General features: G+C 54.3%; 1 non-coding gene across 1 annotated transcript; it reads right to left on the bottom strand.

Annotated features, from left to right (window-relative positions):
* Positions 1–13,415: 13,415 nt before the first annotated feature.
* On the bottom strand, positions 13,416–13,488 carry TRNAW-CCA (transfer RNA tryptophan (anticodon CCA)). Its single transcript has one exon. It is a non-coding gene; the product is annotated as a tRNA-Trp (tRNA).
* Between the last annotated feature and the right edge of the window lie 2,072 nt (positions 13,489–15,560).

Below are 15,560 nucleotides of genomic sequence, written 5' to 3'. Positions count from 1 at the left end.
GCTTGCTCTCCGTCTTGTGGGCACTGGGGAGCCATTTAAGGGGGTCCAGCAGGGATAGGACATGAGTAATTTCATTTATTAGAATGGTCCCTCCTGGAGCAGAATGGAGGATGCTTGAGGGAGAGTGACTAAGGTCTGCAGACCAAGCAGGAGGCACCTATAATGAAGATTGATTGATTGATTGATTGATTCAGCAAGTGTTTATCGAAGCCCAGCTTCAGTAGTGTTGGACACTGTTCCAGACTTGAGCGGAGGTGCCCCCAGGGCTGTTCAGCCATGTTGGGTGGGACCATGGTGTACCAGGCCTGGAACCCAGCAGTGACCCCTAGGAGTCCCCAGCCTGATGGGAGAGGCAGAGCTGCACCCAAATCATACTCCAGTGAAGAAAAATGGGGTAAAGACCGGGCAGAGGGACCCTGAGGGGCTGAGGGCACCAGGAGGCTGCGGTGGTCAGCCCGTCCTGACCGGGGATGCAGCAGGTGCCGTCAGTGGAGAAAAAGCAGGGCAGGAGAGACTTTGATGGGAAGTGGGCAGAGGGGCGTGGCAGCCCAGTTGTGGAAACAGCCTGGTCAAACGCTCCAAGCCAAGCTGGGGTCACCAGGGCTGCTGATTATAGCCTGGGGTGTGGGTAGGGAGAAGACAGGAGTGGAAGCTGAGCGTGCAAGGACGCTTCTGGAAGGCTGTGCTGGAGCGGGCGCTGCGTCCCCTAAGGGCCTCCCCTGCGCTGGGTGCAGCTCAGTGCCTTCCTCGAGATTGCCCGTTTGCTAGTCGAGGCCAGCTCGTGCGGGCCACCCAGGCTGGCAGTGGCGGAGGCGGGTTGGGGGGCAGCCTGTGCGCCGGCCCTGTGAAGCCCAAGAGCCCAGACCAGGGGAAGCCTCCTCGTGACTGGTGCACTGCAGGAGGGTTGGAAAGAGGGCCGGCTGATGCAGAGTCAGCCCCCTCCTCGGGCATTTAAAACGTGATTGGATTTTTACTCGTCCGTCCTGCCTGGGCTGCAGCTTCGTGTCAGAAGCCAACTTTGACCTGTCGCCTCCCTCAGATCGCGTCATGGTCCCGTGGGGAGACAACTGGCCCTGTTTGTTTCCCTTGGAGAGAAATCGATATGTCTTTTTAATCAGCCAGAATGTCTTCCTGCTCAGCTCCCCTCCCTCCAGCCCTCCTATAGGGCTGCCTTCCACATTTCCGCCCCCAGCTGCCCTGTGGAGCTGTGCTCTGCTCCCCCCGTCTCCCTCGTCTCCCCCCAAGTTCAAACCCTGACACTGGTGCTTACTGCTGTGTGATGCTGAGCAAACAGCTGGATCTCTCTGGGCGCCAGTTTCCATCTGGCTCATCTAGATGAGAAAGCAGGAGGAGAAGGCTCGGCTGATGGTGAAGTGCTGTGTGAATGTGGAGGCGCTGGGCTTGGGAGAGAGGCCGAGCCCACGTGCAAGCCCCGTGACCTCAGGCCGGCCACTCCTCCTGTCTGCGTCTCAGTTTTCTCATCCCTAAAATTGTTGGTGAGGGAAGGTGGAGCTGTATCAACTGTGATTTTTCAGTCGGGAGTGATTTTGCCCTCGGGCCACATTTGGCAATGTCTGGAGATGCTTTTGGCTGTCACGGCTTGGGGAGGGTGTGCTACTGATTTCCAGTGGATAAAGGTCAAACATCCTACAACGCACAGGACAGCCTCCCGCAGCAAAGAATTATCCAGACCCAAATGTCAATAATGCTGTGGCTCAGAAGCGCTGGCCCAGGTGGTCCCTGAGATCTCTTGAAGCTCCAAGGAAGAATGGAGTTGAGCGTCTTGTGAGGAGGAGGGCTGAGACTGAGGGTGGGAATCCCTCAAAGAGGAGTGGAGGATGGTGCTGGGTCCCAACCGGAAGGGTTTCCTGTGGTCCCGTAGACTCGGGTTTGAGTCCTGGAGCTGCCATTTACTAAAGAGTCACATTCCCAGTCACCCTCCCATATGCCCACCCATCCATCTGTCCCCCATTCACCCACCCACCCATCTCCCCACCCACCTTTCTTTACTTCATTCATCCATCCATCCATCCACCCATCCATGCATCCATCTTTTCATCTCTACATCCATTTATCTGCCCACCCACCCCCCATCCATCCAACTCTTACATCCGTGCATTCATTCACCCATCTTCCCAACCATCTACTCATTCAATCATCCATTCGTCCAGCTACCCAAAGGCCGCACCCCATCCTCCCAACTAGCCATCTGTCAGTCCATTCACCCATCCATCCATTCACTTGTTTGGCAGATGCTGGGTCCCCAGCTCAACCCTGTGTTGAGGGTTGACCCTGACCCTGTCAGGGTCCCTGACCAGGACCAGACAGGACCTGGTCAGCCCAGGGATGGTTGTCAAGGCTCTGGGAGAGGGTGTGGGGTCAGAGGATGGAGAAGGGACATCGGGGACTGGGGAGCCTGAGAAGGGCCAGCATTCAAGGGGTGGAGTCCACGAAGCAGGAAGGGCATCTGCTCAGGGGCTTGTGGTGTCCCCAGCGCCCAGGAGGAGAAAGTTTCTAGAACGAGGGTCTTAAACTAAGGTTTGTGAACTTGGATGGGGACAAGTTGCATGTTTGTTTTCGCTGACTTCTGACTGAAATGGAGCATTTCTATCTATTATGAATGGAGACAACCAAGCACGGTGGGGTTACTGGCAGTTCCTGTGACTGTCACCAGTAGCAGTCACCGATATTTAATGTTTCCGTGCTACATCATGGTCGTTGTAGAGCTCTCGGAATGTCATTGACATTCATCCCTGCTTCCCAGGCAGACGGTATCAGACCCGCCCCAGCTCTGTTTATCCGTTGTTTTGATAACGAAACACACCCCCATCACAAATTTGTTTTTCTAAAAAATATTTTGACAACTATTTTAACAGAGCTGGCTTCCTTCCTTTCTAATACTAAGCATTCTTTTAAGAACAATTTTGCACTTAAAAACATTACTCAAAAAAAAAAAAAAGAAACATTACTCTGAGAAAGGGCTCATGAGCTTCCCCAGGGAGAGAGTAGGTCGCTGTGCCCAGGGCTGCAGCCTGGGGGGCGTGGAGGATGGTGTGCACGCGAGTTAGCGCGTGTACGTGCGGGAGGGGCTACGGGGCTCCATGGGAGTGCACACGTGAACGTGTGTACGTGGGTGGTCGGGGCAGGCAGGGGAGATGTGTGGTGGGGACAGGCCCCCAGGAGGCTGAGGGAGATTGTCATCACCCTCTGTCCAGCCCTCACTTTCTCCGTCTGTGTCTCCATGAAGTGTTTGCTCATGGTTTCTGGAGGGCAGGGACCATGTCTTCTTTATTTGGGGTTCCCGGAGCCACTGTGGGCCAGACAGAGGGGACCCTCAGTGAAGAGGGGCTGAATATATGAATAGTGAGTGATGGATATTAGAAAGGAGAGGAGGGGGAGTTCAGGGTGGGGAGGGAGGTTGCAGATCCCTCTGGTGTAGAAGTCCCTCCTTAGCCTCCTTGATGCCTCCAAGTGACGGGGACCTCACTCCCTCCTGAGGCCGCAGATACCCCTGAGCTGCTGCTCCAGGTGGACCTCTGGGCACAGAGAGGGTCGGATATGCTCTGCCCTTGGAGAGCACAGCCTGGTTGGGGGCGGGAGGCTAGGACAGACCACACCGTCATCAGGGGGACGTCCAAGCTGCCGGGAGGGCCCAGGGGAGGCATCCACACCCACTGCCTAGGACTCCAGGAGCCTCCCCTGCAGTGCACCTTCTTTGTGGATGGGCTCCTGAGGCTGGGGCAGCTCACAGACAGTGAGGCCCTGGACCACCAGGGGCCTTCCCTGCCCTTCTCTTCAGCGATGGCTGAGGTGTGACGTCTGGAGAGGGTACTTGGCTGGAGCTTCTTTCCTGTGGACCATCCATCCCAGGTTTTCTTCCAAGCTGACGGCCCCAGTTCCCTCACCATTGCCTCCCCCACTCCAGCTGTCTGCACTGGGCACGGAGGCCTGCTGGGCATCTGGGAATCAGAGACTTTGGCCAAATTCAATGAGTTGTCAAATTACAGGGACTCTAAGAAGTGGGCTTGGGGGCAGGGACAAGGAAGGGAGAGCTCACTCCTTCTAAGGGATCTCAGACCACTGAGACTCCATAGCTTATAACCAGAACCAATCAGCCTGGGCAGGGCTGTGTGTCATGTGAGGAGCTCCCTGTTGCTAGAGGCATGTAAGTGGAGAGAGGCCTAGGACCATCTGCCCAGCGGGTCTCTTCACTTTGTGGAACAATTTTCTGCCTCAGCTCAACAACTGTGACACCTTGGGCAAGTCCTGCAGTCTCTGGACCTTCATTTTCATATCTGTTAAGTGGGTGTGTTGATGTCTGCCGTGCCTGTCTCCCAAGGCTGCCGTGGATTTGGACAGAGCAAATCTTTAAACAAAGACGGAATGGAGTGAGGTTCAAATCTGGTTCTGTCCCTTGTTGTGGCCTTGGGCAAGTCTGTGAAACAAGGATGGCACCCTTCTCTTGCCGGGCTGTGGTGAAGGTGCCCTGGGGGTCCATCACAGCTGGTGCCCCAGCGGGTGCTTGTGTTTTTTTAATTGTTGCATTTTATTTTTCCTTATAGCTGTGATTCTTTATCACTTTTTGTTACACTTTTTATTGAGATAAAGTGTGCTTGCAGTAGAGCTCACAAATCTTAATGTCCAGCTCAAGGCATTTTTCCATATACACACACTCCTGGGACCGCACTCAGGCCAAGAAGAACATCTCCAGCCCCGCAAGCTCCCTCACCCCCACCTGCGATGGACTCTCCCCCAGAGTTACCGCCGTACTGACCTCCTTCCCTATCAGTTTGCTTTGCCTGGGTTTTCACTTCGTGTAATTGGATTCGGACACTCTCTGCTCTTCGGCATCTGGCTCCCGTTGCCAGCGTTACGCCTGGCGGCTCCGTCCATGCTGCTGCGGCAGTGTGCTCTTTTTCATCACTGGGTAGTATTCCACCAAAAGGACGTACCACAGGGTTTCTCAGCCTCGGCACAGTTGACATTTTGGGCTGGATAATTCTTTGCAGTGGGACTGCCCTGTGCATTGTAGGATTTTGAGCAGCGTTCCTGGAATCCACCCACTGGGTGCCAAGAGCATCCTTCAAACCCCAGTTGTGACAACCAAAAATGTCTCCAGACATGGCCACATGTCCACTGGGGGCCAAAATCATCCCCAGTTGAAATCTCCTGCCCGACTCATTCTCCTGTTGACAGACACTTGGGTTGTTCCCAGGTTGGGGCTGTTAAGAATCGCATGTGCCTTTTTGTGGACTTATTTGGGCATTTCTCTGGGGTATGGACCGAGGAGTGGCACAGCTGGATACTAGCATAGGCTTATGTTTAGTTTGGTTTTTTTTGGCGGTACACGGGCCTCTCACTGTTGTGGTCTCTCCCGTTGCGGAGCACAGGCTCCTGACGCGCAGGCTCAGCGGCCATGGCTCACGGGCCCAGCCGCTCCGCGGCATGGGGGATCCTCCCGGACTGGGGCACGAACCCGTGTCCCCTGCATCGGCAGGCGGACTCTCAACCACTGCGCCACCAGGGAAGCCCCCAATGTTTAGTTTTAATAAATGCTGCCAAGCAGCTTTCCAGAGTGGCTGCTGCTCATAAAGACCAGTCGAATGAATGAATGAATGAGTGAATGGATATCCTCTTTAAATCTCAGGACCTGGAGCATAGTTGACATTCGAAATGGTAACCACTTTTACGACGTGGCCTCACACCACGGCCGGTCCTGGAACGTGGAAGCACTCTGGACATCTCCCGGCAGGAGTGGGCCTGGTTCATCTCAGTACAGTGCCGCACAGGCCAGGTATACAGCAGGTGCTCCGTGGATGCTTGTGAACCTGGCCTCGGAGGATCAAAGAGCTGGCCCAGGAACAGGGATCTGGAGCCTCAGGCCCTGGTCTATGAAGGGCCGAGGCCTGCGTGCCCATCCCTGGACTCCCTGGGGATGTATATGGGAGGGATCCTGTATAAGGGCTGGCCCACTTTCCCTGCCTCCCTGGTCCAGGAGGATGCAGTTCCCGGCCCCCTTCCTCCACTTGATTTATTTAGACAACTGAGGTGCACCCTGGGAAATGGATCTGATTTCAGATTTGACAACAATTAAAACAAACTTGGCTGCCCCAGACAAACCCAGCACTCCCACCCCCCACCCACCTTCCCAGAGCCCCCCAAATTACGGAAACCATGACTGTCAGCTGGGCCTACAGGATGGAGGGTGGTGGTTGCCATGGTAACTGTGCAGACCTTGGCTCTGGCTCCTGGAGAGGGAGGCTGCCCTGAGGGGCCTGCTGGGGCTTTGGACACTGCCCAGCTGGTCGTTCTTCTCTTTGGGAAGTGGCAGGTTTGAGGGGGCCCCCGGCATTGTGGCTTCCCTGGTGACCCTGTCCTCCCAGATCGCACCCCGGCCTTCTTAAGACAGCAGCCAGGCATGGGGTGGAGATGGTACTGATCTAGCTCGGCTCTTACTGGGGGCCTTGAGGCCAGCACCCTCTCCTCACTGGCTTCCCCTCCTGCCATCTCCTGCGCACAGGTCCTTCCTTCCCAGCCATGGCGGGGGTGGACTGTCCGCCTTCCTGACCCCGCACTGCTGACCCAGGCCCAGTCGGGAGGAGCCAGTGTGGGCGAGAAGGGAAAAGCAAATACTCCACAGAGCACATGCCGGTCCAGGCCCTGTGCTCGGGGCCAGAGAGCATGTGGCCGAGAACAGGGGGTTTGGAGCCAACAGAGGCAGGTTCAAATCCTGCCCTTGCCACGTACCAGCCATGTGACCCTGGGTGGCTGTGGCTGGAGCCCTGGAGCCAGCACTGGTGCCTCAGTCTCCTTATCTGTAAAATGGGGGTAACAATAGTACCTGCCAGCTGGGGGGAGTTGGCTGAAGTTGCAGGGCGACTCTCCACGTTGCCAGGCCTGAACTGATTGATTGTATTTAAAGGCTGTGCGCGAACATTCAGCACTTGGAAGACAGCCGTTGTCTAAAGGGTTTGGGATGGGATCTCTTATTCTTACTCAAGGTCATGTTAAGTAAACCGCAGATAACAGCAGCCTGGGATTTTCAGTCCTTTGCTGGTGAGGTGGCTTTTTAAATTTTCCCCCCAAAGCCAAAGAATGGGAAACTCTGGATCCTGTTATAGAAGAGGTTGACAAGGACCGGGGCTTCCCCTGTTGCACACAGATGACAAGCCCCGGTCCTCAGTCCATGGCTACATGGGCTCTGTGTTCTGGGGCCCTGGGAAGAGGGCCTGGACTGGCATGTAAGGTTTAAGTGAGATAATACATGCTGTTTGATTAGAAAGCTCCTTGGCAGACAAACACTCAAGAACACTTGAGATGTGTTTGCCATCGTTACCACGATCGCTGTTGTTAACCTGGTGCTGGGCACACAGCAGGCGCTCAGTAGGTGCGCATTAAGTCACTGCTGGGCTCTGAGGCCCCAGTTCTGAGGGCCATAGGAGGCACTGAGAGCAGAGCAGGGGGTGCGGGGAGATGGGCCTGGTCCTATCTGGCAGGATGGGGCTGGCAGGAGGTGGGGCTGAGATGGGGGCAGGGGTGGAGCTGGGAGGGGAGTGGGGACCTGTGCCTAGTGGCTGCTACACACGCAGATTTTTTGGTAGGGTTTGGAATCCAGCCGTGACTCACGGACCCCTGTGGGCGGGGAGTCTCTTGTCAGAGGGTCACTTCTGATCCAGGCTCGCCGTGTTGCTGGATGCTCTCTGCCCCTCTGTGTCCCCTCTGTGCAGTGGGGGATGGGATCAGGGGCTCTCTGCGGACCTGGATGGGGTTGTTCTGTGACAAAGGTCACCCAGAGAGGGATGCAAGTCTGGGTGACGAAGTGGGCAAGGGGGCAGGGTCCTAACTGCAGAGCCTCAGGTGCCAGACAGGGGCCCTGAGCCTCGCTGTGGGAGGTAACGCAGGGCCGTTGACAAGCCACTGCCCTCGTGGAGCTGACACTCAGGCCCCCTGCCTGCCCTGTTCCCCGGAAATCCCTTACCACCCTCTCTGGGCCTCTGTCCTCCCTCACATTGTCCCAGAGCCCCGGAGCTTTGCCTGATGGCTTTTGGAGCTCCTCAGTGCTTGTGACTAATGATGGCAACATTGGGCGTTGGGCCAGGCCACCAAGTTGCTCAGCCCGCGACCTTTACTCCCTCTGACGTTCTCCGATCCCGCACCATGCGGTCTGGTTTAACTTCAAGGAGGGCCGGTGCCTTTGATCCCCAAGCCAGTGGGGAGCGTGTCAGGAACCACGGGCAGCGATGCCAGCTCTGGCCTGACTTCTGAGCCTCATGGGCTCCTGGAAAGGGCCCAGGCTGTGCCATCTGGGATTTCCCCCAGCGCCTCGGGGCAGGGCTGAGACTGTCCATCTCTGAGTGTCTGAAGCTGAGCAACCTAGAGGTGAAAGCCGTTCCATCTGCCCCTTCGAGGGATGAGCCACAGAGGCACCCCCGTGGCGGCGGCTCCCGCACCACTAAGTCAGACCGTTTGGGCCACTTACTGACTGTGTGACCTTGGACAGGTCACTCCAGCTCTCCAGACCGTTTCTCCACCTGCCCCCAGTGGGCTGTGATGAGCGTTGGGGCCGTGCCCCTAGGGGCCTGGCATGCAGTCGTCGTGATTACTGCCAAGTTCATTACTGTGATACGAGCTAGACCAGGTGGGTGTGAGCACTTCCGGAGAGGGTGCTGAGCCACCGCTATGTGCGTGGGGAAAGGTGCTTCAAGGGAAGCTTCAAGAAGAGGTGACAAGTGACCTGGGCTGTCACCTGAAGGATGAGTAGGAGTTTGCCTAGTAAAGATGGTAGAAGAAAATACATGCAAAGCGTATGCTTGGGGACAGCAGGAAGTTCAATGCATGCAAAGGCTGGTGGGAGGTAAGGCCAGAAGAGTTCAGTGAGGTCAGAAAGTAGGAGGCCTTGAGTGTCAGACCAGGGAAGGTGATGGAGAGCCATGGAAGTTTTCTGAACAGGGGAGAGGTAGCATCAGAGTTGTGCTTCAGCCACATTAATCTGGCAGAGATGAAATAGCTTGGGGGCAAGAAAAGCAGGCTCTGGTTTTGCATCCCAGCTCTGCCTTTTCCCAGCCGGGGTCCTTGGGCAAATTGTGTTCCCTTTTGTGGCTCAGTTTCCTCACTTGTAAATGGGGCTTATAACAGTGCTGGAGGATTAAATGAGGTGACACTTGCAAAGAGCTCGGATAGTGTTGGCCACACAGCAAGTGCCTGGGGATTGTGTGCAGGGCAGATTGGAGGGGCAGAGACCAGAGCTGGAAGCTATCGGGGACACTGTGCAGGGTCCAGGTGAGAGACGCTGAGGATGGGCTGAGGCCTCAGAGAGGGGTGGTGAAGACACAGGCAGAGATGGGCCCTCCGTTACAGAGGAGAGCAGGCCTGGTGTGAATCTCAGCACCGGTGCTTTCCAGCTGTGTGACCTAGGAGAGGCCCCTTGTTTCTCTAAGTCACAGTTTTCCTCATCTGTAAAATGGGCCTGCTGACTTCCACTGCTCAGGGCCTTGGTGAGGAAGAAGTGGGAGTGCCAGGAAGACATCTGCCAAGTGCACTTTGAACATGAAACTGGTGGGAAGGGCAGAGGGAGCAGAAGAGGTGGCTGGAAGGAGAGCGAGCACAACAGGCAGGGGGGAAAGGCAAGGGGGTGGGGGACGTTCGCTGGTAATTAGAACTTTTGAACTTCAAAAAACTTAATTAATGATGAAGCTGCTGCTGGAGCGATGCTCAGGCTAGAAGGGGGCCTGGCAGCGACTGAAGTTAATTACAGGCTGTGGCAGGAGAGTGACAGAGGTTTGGGGGGGCAGGAAGGAGCAGGGTTGGGGCGAGGAGGGTCTGAGGGGAAGGAGGGAGGGAAGGCAGTAATCCCAAGGTGAGCAAGGGCCAGGGATGGGCGGGAGTTCGTTGCCAAGGAAACCAGGTCAGTCTTCCATCAGGCAAGAGGTACTCCCCACCCCCTGCACTGGATGGGGTCTGGCTAAGGGTCTGGCCTCCATAGCTACATCTGAGCTCAGGGCAAGGGCTTTGAAATTGAGGGTCCAGGGCTTTCATTTGAGGACTCTCAAGAATCTTGGGTGTCAGAGTGGGCAGTGCCTAGAGAGATTGACTTAATCACAACAGACATTTACTGAACTCCTCCTAGATGCCTGTCCCTGTCAGGGCTGTGAATGTAACCCCCCGTCCCCCTGGAATGTCGGTTCTAGTAGTCGATAAAGACCATGAGCATGTCAGCAAGATAACTTATGAATGACCCAGGCCCTCAGGTCCCTTCGAGCTCTGGCCCCCCCGGTTCTAGGACTCTAGGTGGATTGGGAGGGGTGGGGCTGAACATCAGTGGGCTGTGTTCTAAGACCGGGCAGGAGCCAGTCAGGAAGGAGGAGGGTGTTAGTAAGGAGAGCAGCCTGGCCTGGGGAGCCCACTCATCTGGGTCCAAGCACGTGCCCCTGAGGCCCTGCCCAAGGCTGGTGGCTGCAGGAGACCTTCTGCCCGGACAGGCCCGAGGCGGCTGAGCCCCACCCCGCCTGGTGCAGGGACTGGGGAGGGCCTAGGCACAGACGTGCCTGAGTCTGGTCATGAGTTGTAACGCAGCCACAGGAGAGGAGAGAAGGACAGGGTGTTCAGCCAATCTCGGCCACACTGGGGGGGCCCTCTGCAGACTTCAGCTCCAGGGGTCGGGCAGAGATGGCGGGGCCGTGGGTTGTGGAGATGAAGGATGGTCAGAGAAGGGAGGCAAAGACAGTCAGAGGGAGGTGGTCAGAGACAGAGTGGCTGGGGTAGTCCGGAGATGGCTCGCCAGCTGGGCCTCTGGGGACCTCTCCCTTTCTGGGTCTGAGGGGAACTCTCAGGCTGGGGCAGGGCGGTGGGGGCGTCCTGGCAGGCGGTTGCTTGGTGGGGTTTGGGTTCCCTGGTGGATTTGGCACATGTGGCCCTGTCTGTTGTGAGAGGGGTAGGCTGGCTCCAAGGCCTCCAAGGTCTTTGAAAATGTGGGCATTGACCCATCAGGGGAGGCACCTGTAGGGAAATGGGGTGGCCCTGTGTTTGTGGTGGGTGGTGCACCACGGTCCCCCAGCTGTTTTGTCCTTGACTTGGTGCGCACGTGGTTTGAATGTATCAGCATGCTGGTGATCCTGCTGAACTGCGTGACACTTGGCATGTACCAGCCGTGCGACGACATGGACTGCCTGTCAGAACGCTGCAAGATCCTACAGGTGAGGCCGGCTGCCATGCCCCGCCCCTCCTGCCATGCCCCTCCCATTCTCGCCATGCCCCGCCCATTCTTGCCATGCCCCGCCCCACCCTGCCCAGCCACATCTTCACCACGTGGCCTGCCCTCTCTCTTGTCCTCTTCTTCCTCACTCCCAGCTGGTCTTACCCGTTTCCCTTCCATCCTCTCTATCTCGAGGTCTCTGCCCTAGTCCACGCGCCCTTTATCTCCCACCATCAGCTTCCTCCTGTTCTCCCCACCCCTACCCCCCATCCAGTAAAGCACAAGTGACTGGACTCTCCTTGCAGAAAGCCTGCCCTTTGCTCCCAGTGCTCGTGGAATAAAGGCCAAGCTCCATAACTCTGTCTATGCCTTTAGGAGTGGCCTCCTGGACCTCTCCTGTTCTCATCTCACCGAGGTTCCAGATGAAGGCCTGACGTTTGGTCCCTGTGGCACACGTACACCCATAGTTCCAGGTGGAAGCCTGACGTTTGGTCCCTGTGGCACATGTATACCCATAGTGCAGGGTGTTAGGTTTATACCCATTTTACAGATGTGTAAACATCCAATTCTGTCTCCCTGAGAAAGTCAGATTCCTCCTGCGAGGAATTGCCCTCTGCTTTCTGTGTTCCCACAGGACTCAGTGGTTCCCAAGCAGCCCAAAGCCTCAGGTTCCCTTGGGGCACTAGTCAAAGATCCAGACCCCTGACCCATCCCAAACCTGCAGAATTAGAATTTCTGTGGTGGGTCTGGGGTCCAAGTGGGTAACATGCTCCTCAGCGAGCCCCAGGGCCCTGGGTAGAGTGAGAACCAGTTAGCCTCAGTGGATACTAGGCTGGCTTCCCTACCAGGTGGTGAGTTTGCCGAGCACTCACCTCTGTGTCCCCAGCACCCAGCCTGTGTGCTGCCCACAGAAGGTGCTCAGCACCCATTTGTTGAATTGACTGTAACCCTCATTGATCTTGGGAAGAGGAATTCCACCCAGGCCCCGTCCTCAGGAAATACACACTCACCTGAGCCCATGACTAGGGACATATTGGGGGCCTCCTTTCTGAGCGGAAGAAGGCAGCACCGAGAACTGTGCCCACTGGGGTGTCAGGCCTGTTTTGAGAAAGCTCCTTCCATGTAGGTTTTGGAGTCAAATAGACCTGAGTGTCATTTCTGGTCTGCCATTCACTGCTGTGTGACCTGTGGCAAGTCGCTTAAACAATCTGGCCTCCAGTTTCCTCATCTGTAAAATGGGAGCATTCATGGGGTCATTGTGAGAATTGAAGAGGTCAAGTGTCTAGCCCAGGGCATGGCGATTATCAGGGAGACCCCCTTTGCCCCACTCCCATCTGGGTCCCTTGTCATTACGCTTGTGTTTAGGGAACAAATAGAGTGGGCTGGATGACCCTGGGCAAGCTCATTCCCCATTCTGGGCCTCAGTCTCCTCGTCTGTGAAATGACTCCATTGGACGAGGATCTCTGAGGTTCTCTCCCTGCCTAGGAGAAGAAGTTTCCAGGTCTTTCCCTGGCCCCTCGTGTCCGTGCCCATGTTCCCACCTCGCAGCATGGCTCTGACCCTGGGTCCTGCTCCAGAGCCTCATGCTGTCCCTTGCTTCTTCCCTTCCTCCTGCCCCTGCAGGTCTTTGATGACTTCATCTTTGTCTTCTTTGCCATGGAAATGGTGCTCAAGATGGTGGCCCTGGGCATTTTTGGCAAGAAGTGCTACCTTGGGGACACATGGAACCGACTGGATTTCTTCATTGTCATGGCAGGGTAGGTCCTAGCCTCTGGTACATGCCAGACATAATTTGAATAATCCCTGGGGCTTCTTGGTAATATTGATGAAGCTGTGTGGTATTGTCTGGGTCCTTCCTGGACGCCTGCAAAGAAAGGAACTATGTCCCTTCCCTGAATGGCCTGGACAGACAGACATTCATACCTCCCCACTCGGGTAAATCATGCGTCTTCCTGCACTGTCAGCTGATACTGGGTCTGTTTTATACTAACTATGAGCTTGAGAAAGCCACTTAACCTCTCTAAGCCTCAGTTTTCTCATCTGTGAAATGGAGATAATATAATGAATAGTAGCTACATCAAAGTGAACACCCAATAAATGTTAGCTATTATTATTTAAAATATTTATTTGTTTATTTGGCTGTGCACACGGGAGCTCCGTTGCCGCGTGCAGGATCTTTAGTTGCAGCATGCGGGATCTTTAGTTGTGGCATGCGGGATCTAGTTCCCTGACCAGGGATCGAACCTGGGACCCCTGCACTGGGAGCATGGAGTCTTAACCACTGGACCACCAGGGAAATCCCAGCTATTATTATTATTATATCAATCTAGATCACTCGGCAAGTCAGAGATCCAGCACAGACTCAAGTACTGTCTGACTCCAAACTGTGGTTATTTCTGCCAAGACTTAAGCTACAGTCAGAGAGAGGCCAGGTGACAACTCAGCTTGTTTGGAGCACTTTGGACTCTGCTCTGTGCCTTGTCCTTGCTTTCCTGGGTCAAACCAGGCTGGTGGCCCATTCACACATTCATCCAACAGCCAGGGGTTGACTGAGCTCCTACTAAGTGTCAGTGCTGTCCTTGATGTGGGGTATGGAGGATGGCAAACCCAGACATAGGCCTTGTCCTTCCCAACTACTGTCTGGAAAGAGGCATCTAGCAGCCACATGGGTGAACGTGCCACACGCTAAGACCAGAGCTCTGGGAAAATGTTATGATTTTCTGAGAGCATTTCTGGGCCAGGCTGTAGGCTCGGGAGCTTGAGGACTTGCCTGAGGAGGTGACACACACATAAGAGCTGAAGGATGAGCAGGTGTTAACCATGCCCGGTAATGGTCAATATGGCAGAGGTGAGAAGGGGGGAGGCAAAAAGGCTGGAGGCCCACGAGTGTGTGCGTGAATGTATACACGTGTCAGTATCTGTGAGAGCATGTACATTTGCATATGTGTGCATGCCAGCATACGTGTGTGATGCCCTTGAGAAGGGGCAGGGAGGGTGGCCAGGCACATGGCTGAGATGGGGAGTTGCTATCACCAAGTATATGCTGAATTCCACAGATGAGTCCTGAAGGGCAGTGGTCCACTCTCTGGTGTTCTTTACAATGTGGCAGCTCTTCTGAGTATCCTTTCCTCAGAGCTGTATTCAGTTTCACAACCACATTATCAGCGATGATTTAGACCAAACTAGAGGTTAATGCTGGGGTTCCTATGCTGGGAGATGTGTCACCCCTTTGTCAAATTCTTCATTCTCATTCTCATTTTGGTTTGGCTGGAGGACATCCTTAAGTAGTTTTTTTTAAAAAGAAAAGGTGTTTGGATACTGTCAGTTTTCAGTCTTGCCTGTCCGAACATACATTCCTTTGATCTTTGTGGGTGAAGGGCAGTTTTTGTCTGTACTGTTCTAGAGTCATAGTTTTTCTCCCTCAGAACCCTGCCCATGATACCAGCCAAATCAACACCATAGTATTGCAGCTGAGGCCACTATAGATCTGGTTCTTTTTTCTTGGGAGACAGCCTGCTTTTTCCTTGCTAGAAGCTTGTAGGTTTTCTCCTCACCTTCAGAATTCAGAGATTTCACAAGGGCAGGTGTAAGTGAAGAACTGCTCCCTGTGGGGCCTTTTGGAACTCAAGACTCATGTATTCCTTCAAGTCAGAAAAAAAAAAAATCTTCTGTATCTTCTTTGGTGATTGCCCATCCTTCTCTGCTCTCTCCTGGAATTCCCAGTAAGCGGTTATTTCCCTCCCCTATTCTCTGCATTTTTCCTCATTTCTCTCACAGATTTCATCTGTACTTGGAGAGAATTCCTTGACTCGGCCTTCTGAATCTCTAACGATGTCCTTTTCTCCATTTCCTGCCCCTAATGGAAGCGTTCCTCTCCTCTGTGTCTTTTTAATTCCCAGGATTGCTTCTGGCTCTTGCATTTATTTTTCAGAGCAGCTTATTTTAATGGATGCCTTATTCACTCGTATCTCTTTATAGATACAAGTCAGCCTTCTTAAAAGTCCTTTCCTGATCCTAAAGTCAAAGTGTAATTTTCAAAAAGTTAAAAAAAATTACCCTCACACAAATCTTAGAAGGAACATGTATCACAGATTTATTCAACTCATTAATGAGGAACAAGCAGGATGGTAATCAGCAGAATTAGGAAGACAGGCACTGGAGAAAAAATGTGGGGACAAGAGGCAGTTAGAATCAAAGCTGGTTAACAGCCTTATAAGGTCATAAAACATAACCTTTGGGGTTATCTTTCATATTGGGCAGAAATCACTTACATGTTTGATAGAATTCACCTGTGAAGCTATCTGGTTCTGGACTTTTGTTTGTTGGAAGATTTTTAATCACAGTTTCAATTTCATTACTTGTGATTGG

This window comes from Neophocaena asiaeorientalis, unplaced genomic scaffold (assembly GCF_003031525.2).
Source record: "Neophocaena asiaeorientalis asiaeorientalis breed wild unplaced genomic scaffold, Neophocaena_asiaeorientalis_V1.1 scaffold242, whole genome shotgun sequence".
Lineage (NCBI taxonomy): Eukaryota > Metazoa > Chordata > Mammalia > Artiodactyla > Phocoenidae > Neophocaena > Neophocaena asiaeorientalis.
Note: the sequence above shows the minus strand (reverse complement) of the source record. Positions and strands in the feature narration are given on the sequence as shown.